Source organism: Armigeres subalbatus, chromosome 1 (genome assembly GCF_024139115.2).
Source record: "Armigeres subalbatus isolate Guangzhou_Male chromosome 1, GZ_Asu_2, whole genome shotgun sequence".
NCBI lineage: Eukaryota > Metazoa > Arthropoda > Insecta > Diptera > Culicidae > Armigeres > Armigeres subalbatus.
The window spans coordinates 87819451-87827526 of record NC_085139.1 but is presented as its reverse complement, the minus strand read 5'-3'; positions in this window follow the sequence as shown (position 1 = coordinate 87827526).

Sequence of the window (8076 nt, the reverse complement as noted above, 5' to 3'; positions counted from 1 at the left end):
ACGACTAATTGTTTGAATCCAAATAGTTTGTTTGTTTTGCTTGTAGAAAATTTAGTTTAAAATATTCTGTAATATTAAATGAATTTGCTATATACAATTTCGTCGGAACAATATTACAACTATTATACAGGATTTCTTATGAAAAATTATGCATGATCTGTGGTTTTCAACAAATATTTGCATGGTATATTATAATTATAGTACTTCAAAACAAAATAGCCCATTGAAAAGAGCTCATGAAGAGAGGAATGGCAAAAATTGTCTTAGTAAAAACTCAAATTACAAGACGCAGTCTTAAAAAAAACATTGATTGGTCTGATATCTGTACAGAGAAAAAGCGGTCTTTCATGTTCAAACTATACCAACCCATACTAAGTTACGAAAGCACCCTAATGTAATGACATTAAGTCAATCAATCTACAATATAACTATTGCTGTTAAAGCTTTCTTAGGTAATATACATGTCGACAATATGCGAAAACATTTGAAAGGTTTCTCCAACACATTTAATTACAACTGGAAACATTCAGACTTCAAAGACTTTCATAATCTTTTCCAGTCACACGGGGCTATAAGGTCTCCGTGCTAAAAGTTCCAAATATTAATCAAAATACCAGAGTAATCGTTCCGGCTTCCCTGACCGATGTGATCTCATTTGGATGCGCGATATCTATTCGGTGATGAAATAAACCTTTTGTGGATCGACCTAGACATTTGCGAAATATCAGATTTGTCGACAACTGGGCAGAACAGACTCCTTATAGAGTACTTTCAGCGAGCACTCAATCCAAAATGATTGTATTTCCATCGTCTGATATTATTTATATGATTACTGATTTGTTTCCTCCTTTTTACCCTGAAATAATAAATAAGTTATCCAGTTTAGGTACCATTAAAGCAATTTCTTAAAAATCCTGTTTTCAACGGTGCATTATGGTTTGACTTTCCAAACATTTACCAAATCGCCTTGGCAACTATGATTAAGTTAAGGATGAAGTAATAGTTGCTTAGTTTTTTTTTATAGAGCAAGGTGATTTCAAAAGGGGGGTATGATAATTTTTATGCTAGTACTGCATGAGCGCAAAAAAACTGGGCAGTTGTATGGGACATGAACGTCTTAATTAGTCTTTGATCCAGACGCACATAGTAATTTTCCAAACCGCAATCCGGATGGCCATTTTCCAGTGGTCTTCCAGACCCGTTTTTAGATTTTCCAAACCACAATAAATTTTCCAGCGGTCTTCCAGACGCGTTTTGTGATTTTCCGAACCACAATCCATTTTCCAACGATCTTTCAGACGCGTTTTGTGATTTTATAAATCACAATCCATTTTCCAGCGGTCTTCCAGACGTGCTTTGTGATTTTCCAAACCTCAATCCATTTTCCAGCTGTGATTTTTCAAATCGCAATCCATTTTCCAGCGGTCTTCCAGACGCGCTTTGTGATTTTCCAAACCACAATCCATTGATATGGAAATGCTCATATTGTAGTGTCGGAGGACACAAATAAAAACACGTTCGTTTCAATGAATCTAAATTGTCAAAACTCTTCTATTATTTTCATGCCCACTATGATAACAATCTTTTTCAAGCATTCTAAGGTGTCGTATATTACACTGTTGTAACTTAATGGTTCATGATACTACCTTTCCTCCTTTTCATTATTTCTATTTTAAACTGCTGAACCATGGATGTGCACATCATTAAACATAGTAATGCTATCGAATCTTTTATGCTTTCCAAATTGGACTTTCCTGGAATTATCAGAATTTCATTTACAATTATTTCTCTGCTCTATTAAAAAATACTTAGCTTTCATCCAATTGGCTGTACTTGTTCTCTTGATACGATGTATTCAAATGTTGAATTAATTCTTCTTATTTGTATCTTATATGTATGTCGATAAGCGAAATTCATTTCGTATCTGTAGCATGCACGAAGTTTTTTTTTTGATAACAGGCTTGGTAGTCAAATGGATATCGCTTTCGCCTCATAAGCAGGAGGTCGTGGGCTCAATCCCAGGCCAACTCCATTCTCCTACTCTGCATTTCCTCCCTACACTCCTCATGTTCTAGCAATCGCTAGAACTGGGAATGGACCTCCACACCGATTCCATTTCTGTCTTACACCTTGCACTAGACTAATCTAAATCTTTTCCTACATCCAATTAGATTTCCATCAATTGCTTTTTCCGATCACATTGGTAATGCCTTAACCAAGGCGAACATATGCCTTTGTAAACTAATTCACAAATTCAAAATATTCAAATCGATGGCAAAAATGAAGCATGGCTCCTTGAATCGAACTTTTTGAAACCAGTCCAAGAGCCCAAGTATGTAATGGCAATTTTTTTTAATTTACCCTTCTTTGATAAACACTACATTGGTGATGAGAATTAGTTCTCCAAGTTGATGAACATTAAAATCAGAATTAAGATATATAAAATTAAAGCAGGTGATAATTTAGTTGTGCCAAAAGTGTCGCAAACACTTAGAAAGGAAGCTATCATGCACATGGCTATGCATCTGGAGAACTCAATATTTTTCAATTGTTTGCTTATAAGGACTTAAACATTTTGAAATGTGTCTCACTATACTAGTTTTAATTGCTGCAAGACTCGAGAGCCTTTTAGCTTGAAAATAGATTGAGTGATTTGAGTTCAATTGCATTCAATTTCCATTCGACACTATGAAATGTCGTAACTGCCGTCCATGATCAGGTTGAAGTACAGAAGAAACCTACTTTCAAACAAACTTTCAAACTGTAACTTTTAAGCTACTATACAAGAACTACACTACAGGATGAAATTTAAGATATACCACTTAAACTGTTTTCGAACTTGTGTACCAACTTTTGTCAAAAAAACCGAATGTTCGAATACGTTTTGGAATATATTTGCTTTAGCTCTAAACAATGTGCAATAATAATATATTATGTCAACCATAACATAAACCTAAAGTATGGAAACGCTAGCCCCGCTAGCGAAGATTCTGTTTAATCGAAACTCCAGCCCGGCATTGCAATGCGTGAGCTGTAGTGCATAGCACCTTCTCTTAAGCAAACTAATACAAGCACTCTTATTGTTTTCTTTCTTACGGAACAAGTGCCAAGACGATGTTGATACAAAAATATAAGTATTACTATTCATATTGTGTTGTAGGCACGCATGAAAGACAATTTTCTTTATAAATGTTCATTTTCTAAAAAATAAATTCACTTTTTATTTATTTTATAGACTACGAATTTTTATGAATTTTAAGTTTCAAATCTTTGATTATATAAACATTAACGTAAACGCAAAACTCGTTCGAATCATTGTTATCAGACATGTTGCTGTAACAATATTAAACTCAGATTACATTTAGTGTTTGTTTGTTTGTAATGTGTTTGTAATGTTTGTTCCCATCATATCCCAAATAAATTTTGCATCTCTTTCCATTCATACTTATAATTTCATTCAGACAAGTGATTTATGTTTGTGTGATTATGTTACGTTTTTCTATATGGCTAGATAAATTTGTAACATGCAGTATCTCAATAGTACCTCAATAGATTGTTATATGTATCATATTCTTCAAGACAATCACGACAGAGTCCAAAAATGGCTGCCACAATGGCCGTCCTAGCCAGAACTCGCGTGTTTCCTCGCACTAATGTCAATTTGTAAACGATTAGCACATCTATAAACCATTTCGTGGCCTTTACTGCAAGTGAGCAAAGGTAAAAACTACTTTTCGCCATTATCTGTCGTTTACTTTTGTAAACGCCAATTAGCGTAAGTATTTTGAAATTGGAATCCAACGTGATTCACCGAAATGTATAATACACAGTAATGATAAGTAATAGATGCCATACCTTTTAGCTTACACAATCACTCTCTACATAGTTACTCGCATCGGCACTGAATTGCCTTTCTTTAGCACACAGTTGATCTCCATGGCACTCAGTTGCCTTGAACAGAGCACACAGTTGCTCTCCATAGCAGACAGTTGCCTTTTACATAGCACATAGTTGCTTTTCATAGCACAAAGCTACTTTTCATAATATAGCACACAGCTGCTCTCCGTGGCACACAGTTGCCTCTCACATAGTACACCAGTTGCTCTCCATGGCACACAGTTGCCTCTCACATAGCACACAGTTGCTCTCCATGGCACACAGTTGCCTCTCACACAATACACAGTTGCTCTCCGTGGCACACAGTTGCCTCTTACATAGCACACAGTTGCTCTCCATGGCACACAGTTGCTTCTCACATAGCACACAGTTGCTCTCCATGGCACACAGCTGCCTCTCACATAGCACACAGTTGTTCTTCAGGGCGAACAGTTACTTTTACCGAAGCACACAGTTGCTATTCATAGCATAAGTTGCCTTTCATTCAATAGCACATAGCTGCTCTCAATGGTACATAGTTACTTCTCACATGTGACACAGTTGCTCTGAATGACCCGTACAACACAGTTGTTCTCCATAGCAAAAGTTTTATTCTCTTATATCACACAATTAGGATTCCCATTTTTCCTTGCCAATCTAGAGATGGCGAGTTTGGTTCTCGATCTAACATTTAAAAAACTATGAAAATATTTAAACTTATATTATTGTATTTAATTGCCTCTTATTTTACTTCCAACTTTTTATTGTACGATTGAATTGATTCATAGTAAAGACATGTAATTTAAAAAAAGTGATGGAAAAATGGGTCGAACCAAATGAAGCCTTTTGTTATACCAAAAAGCTTTCAATTATTAATTATGGAAACTCTAATCCAACATTAAGTTGAAAAGCAGCCCGAGTTTCAGTTGGAGTTAAACCGAGTTGAACCGTTGAAGAAGAAAAGATAGCACACATTTATTCACTGGCATACGACGCATTGTTGCCTTCCATATAATACACAATTCTACTCCTTGGCATAACATTGTCTTTCAATATCTACTCTATAAACTGCTTTCGTTAGAAATCTCACAGTTCCCTTTGAAATAATTTCTTTACTTCTCAATAATCTCCAGTTACAGCACACGATCAATTAATCAATATTCAATTATTATGTCAAGCCTATTTCATTCTCATTCTTATAGTTTGCTTCAATTACGTGTACCAAAATCAAATGCAATTATTCCAAATCATACTGCAAAGGCAAATTTTTATGACCTGTCAAAATCCAATGGCACTCATATTCCGGTCATCATTGCTGTCAGTTTTGAATGCCAATATCTGTAAAGGATATCATCATATACGTTGAACTTGACGACGCTGTTCCACTCAAATTCAAAAATCTTTTACGCATATATTATGCATGAAATAATTCAGGAGCCGTTGAACATTTTACTTAGTACTCATGTTCCAAACCCAACCAAAACCGTAGTTTATGTGAACTATTGCAAAGCTTTTGCAAATATTTCTTTTGGCAACAATTCGCGTATCATTCATTGTTCACTCCATTGAATCCATATTAATCAGCTACACAGTTGTAGCATCTCTCACTTCATCAATGTTATACCATCAACAATAACTTTCATAAATATCTAATTCTTGTAATAAATTTGCATAATATGATAAATGATTTTGCTGCGACTTGGGCTAACACCTTTTGAACAACCAGTTTACCGTTGAATTTGTTTTGGATTGACCATTAGCAAATTATTGCGTATAATCGATTAATCGCTCCATGTACTTGGATACTCCTCGACTTCTTGGTTGGTATTTGAGTCCATATCTTTAAAGCATGCCCTGCCCTGGTTTTTATGGCCTCATGTATGACACGTCGTATCAGAACTATAATTTTAATACCAATCTACTTTAATTTGGGCACCGTGCTCCCATTGATAACTTTCCATACAATCACAGCACGCCACGGCCAAATTACATATTGCTAAGCAACACCTCAGAATCTTCCATCTGCCAAACAAACTTTTTCTTCCAACAATAGTTCGAAAAATAATAAAGATACAATGTTCCGTCTACTGAATTTACCACTTTTAATGTACCACATCAACCAGATTTTAGTCAATCAGACTATCTTGGGCTTAACAACAAGCACACAAAATACGGTCTCGTGTGGAATAAAGCACCTATAAGTCCTTGAAAGACAAACCTCTGTAAAGAAGCACCTACCTGCATATATTCCTTCTAAGCAGATAATATCAACTATATCAATCCCCCAAACGAAATGTCTCCGCTTCAACCACAACAATACACGAATAAATTAACACAAAACTCCACTCACTAAAACACTATTCCTGTAATATCACTAATAATATTTTGCTCCTCGACGCCAAATTGTAGTGTCGGAGGACGCAAATAAAAACACGTTCGTTTCAATGAATTTAAATTGTCAAAACTCTTTTTTTATTTTCATGCCTACTATGATAACAATCTTTTTCAAGCATTCAAAGGTGTCGTATATTACACTGTTGTAACTTAATGGTTCATGATACTACACATATCATCTTCCAAACTTAGACGTACATGTTCATGATAGAATTAGAGGCGAAAGTATAGAATTGATAGTTCCGTTAGGATACGCGGCAGGCATGAAGAATGTTTTTATAGAAGTCGATTTGAAAGCGAGCGGAGGGCAATATTTGTGATGGCACATATCACACGACCTTCCTTCTGCCAAGCTCCCGTATGACGGGGGAGGGAAGAATATCAGTGTGGAAGCTGATATATCTCCACTGATATATAGCCATATTATTTTCCTTACCACAATCCATTTTCCAGCGTTCTTCCAAATGCGTTTTGTAATTTTCCAATCCACAATCCATTTTTTAGCGGTCTACCAGGCGCGCTTTGTGATATTCCAAACCACAAATCATTTTCCAGCGTTCTTCCAAATGCGTTTTGTGACTTTTCAATCCACAATCCATTTTCCAGCGGACTTCCAGACGCGCTTTGTGATTTTCCCAAACCACAATCCAATTGTTGTTTTTTAAACCACAATCCATTTTCCAGCGGTCTTCCAAATGCGCTTTGTTATTTTCCAATCCTAAATCTATTTTCCAGCAATCTTCCAGACGCGCTTTGTGATTTTCTCAGCCACAATCCAATATATTTTCCTAACCGCCTTCATTTTCCATCGGTCTTCCAAACGCGCTTTGTGATTTTCCAAACCACAATCCATTTTCCAGCGGTTTTGCCAGACGCGTTTTGTGATTTTCCTAACCACAATCCATTTTCCAGCGGCCAGTGTTTTATTTCGTCATTTTCACGATCAAAATACAAAATAAAACTACCTTATAACCAAAACAAACCCAAACCCTACCCTTCCAGATGCACTTTGTAATTTTCCCAAACCATAATCCATTTTCCAGCGGTCTTCCAGACGCGTTTTATGATTTTTCAAACCACAATCCATTTTCCAACGGTATTCTCGACGCGCTTTGTGTTTTTTCCTAACCACAATCTATTTTCTAGCGGTCTTCCAGACGTGCTTTGTGATTTTCCAAACCACATTACATTTTCTAGCTGTCTTCCAGACCCGCTTTGTAATTTTCCTAACCACAATCCATTTTCCAGCGGTCTTCAGACGCGCTTTGTGATTTTCCAAACCACAATCCATTTTCCAGCGGTCTTTTAGACGCGTTTTGTGATTTTTCAAACCACAATACATTTTCCAGCGGTCTCCCAGACGCGCTTTGTGATTCTCCTGACGGAAGCTATGGCAGAGTCAGGACATCGAAATGGAAAAACAGCGTACGGATTCGGATCAATTGTGGAAAGAAAAGAGTACACGCGAGAAATCACTTTAGAACTATTTATTAATATAAACTTAAAAGAGTTACACCCGGACGCGGTAGCGGTTACTTCACGAATGAAGCATCTGTTCGTTGGTGTCTCTCTCGCACCTCGTTTGGCTCAATGTATGTTAGACACACAGGCATGGTTGAAGTGGTAATCGTTGTACCGTTCCACACTCCTCCTCAACGTTTTACAGCTTCACACTTACTTTACTAAGCCTAGCATCTCTGTAAAGCGTCCATGCTTCTCCGGACCTAGGGGTTTTGTCATAACGTCAGCGATCATGATGTCTGTAGAACAATACTCCAAGACGATGTCTCCTTTATCGCATAACTC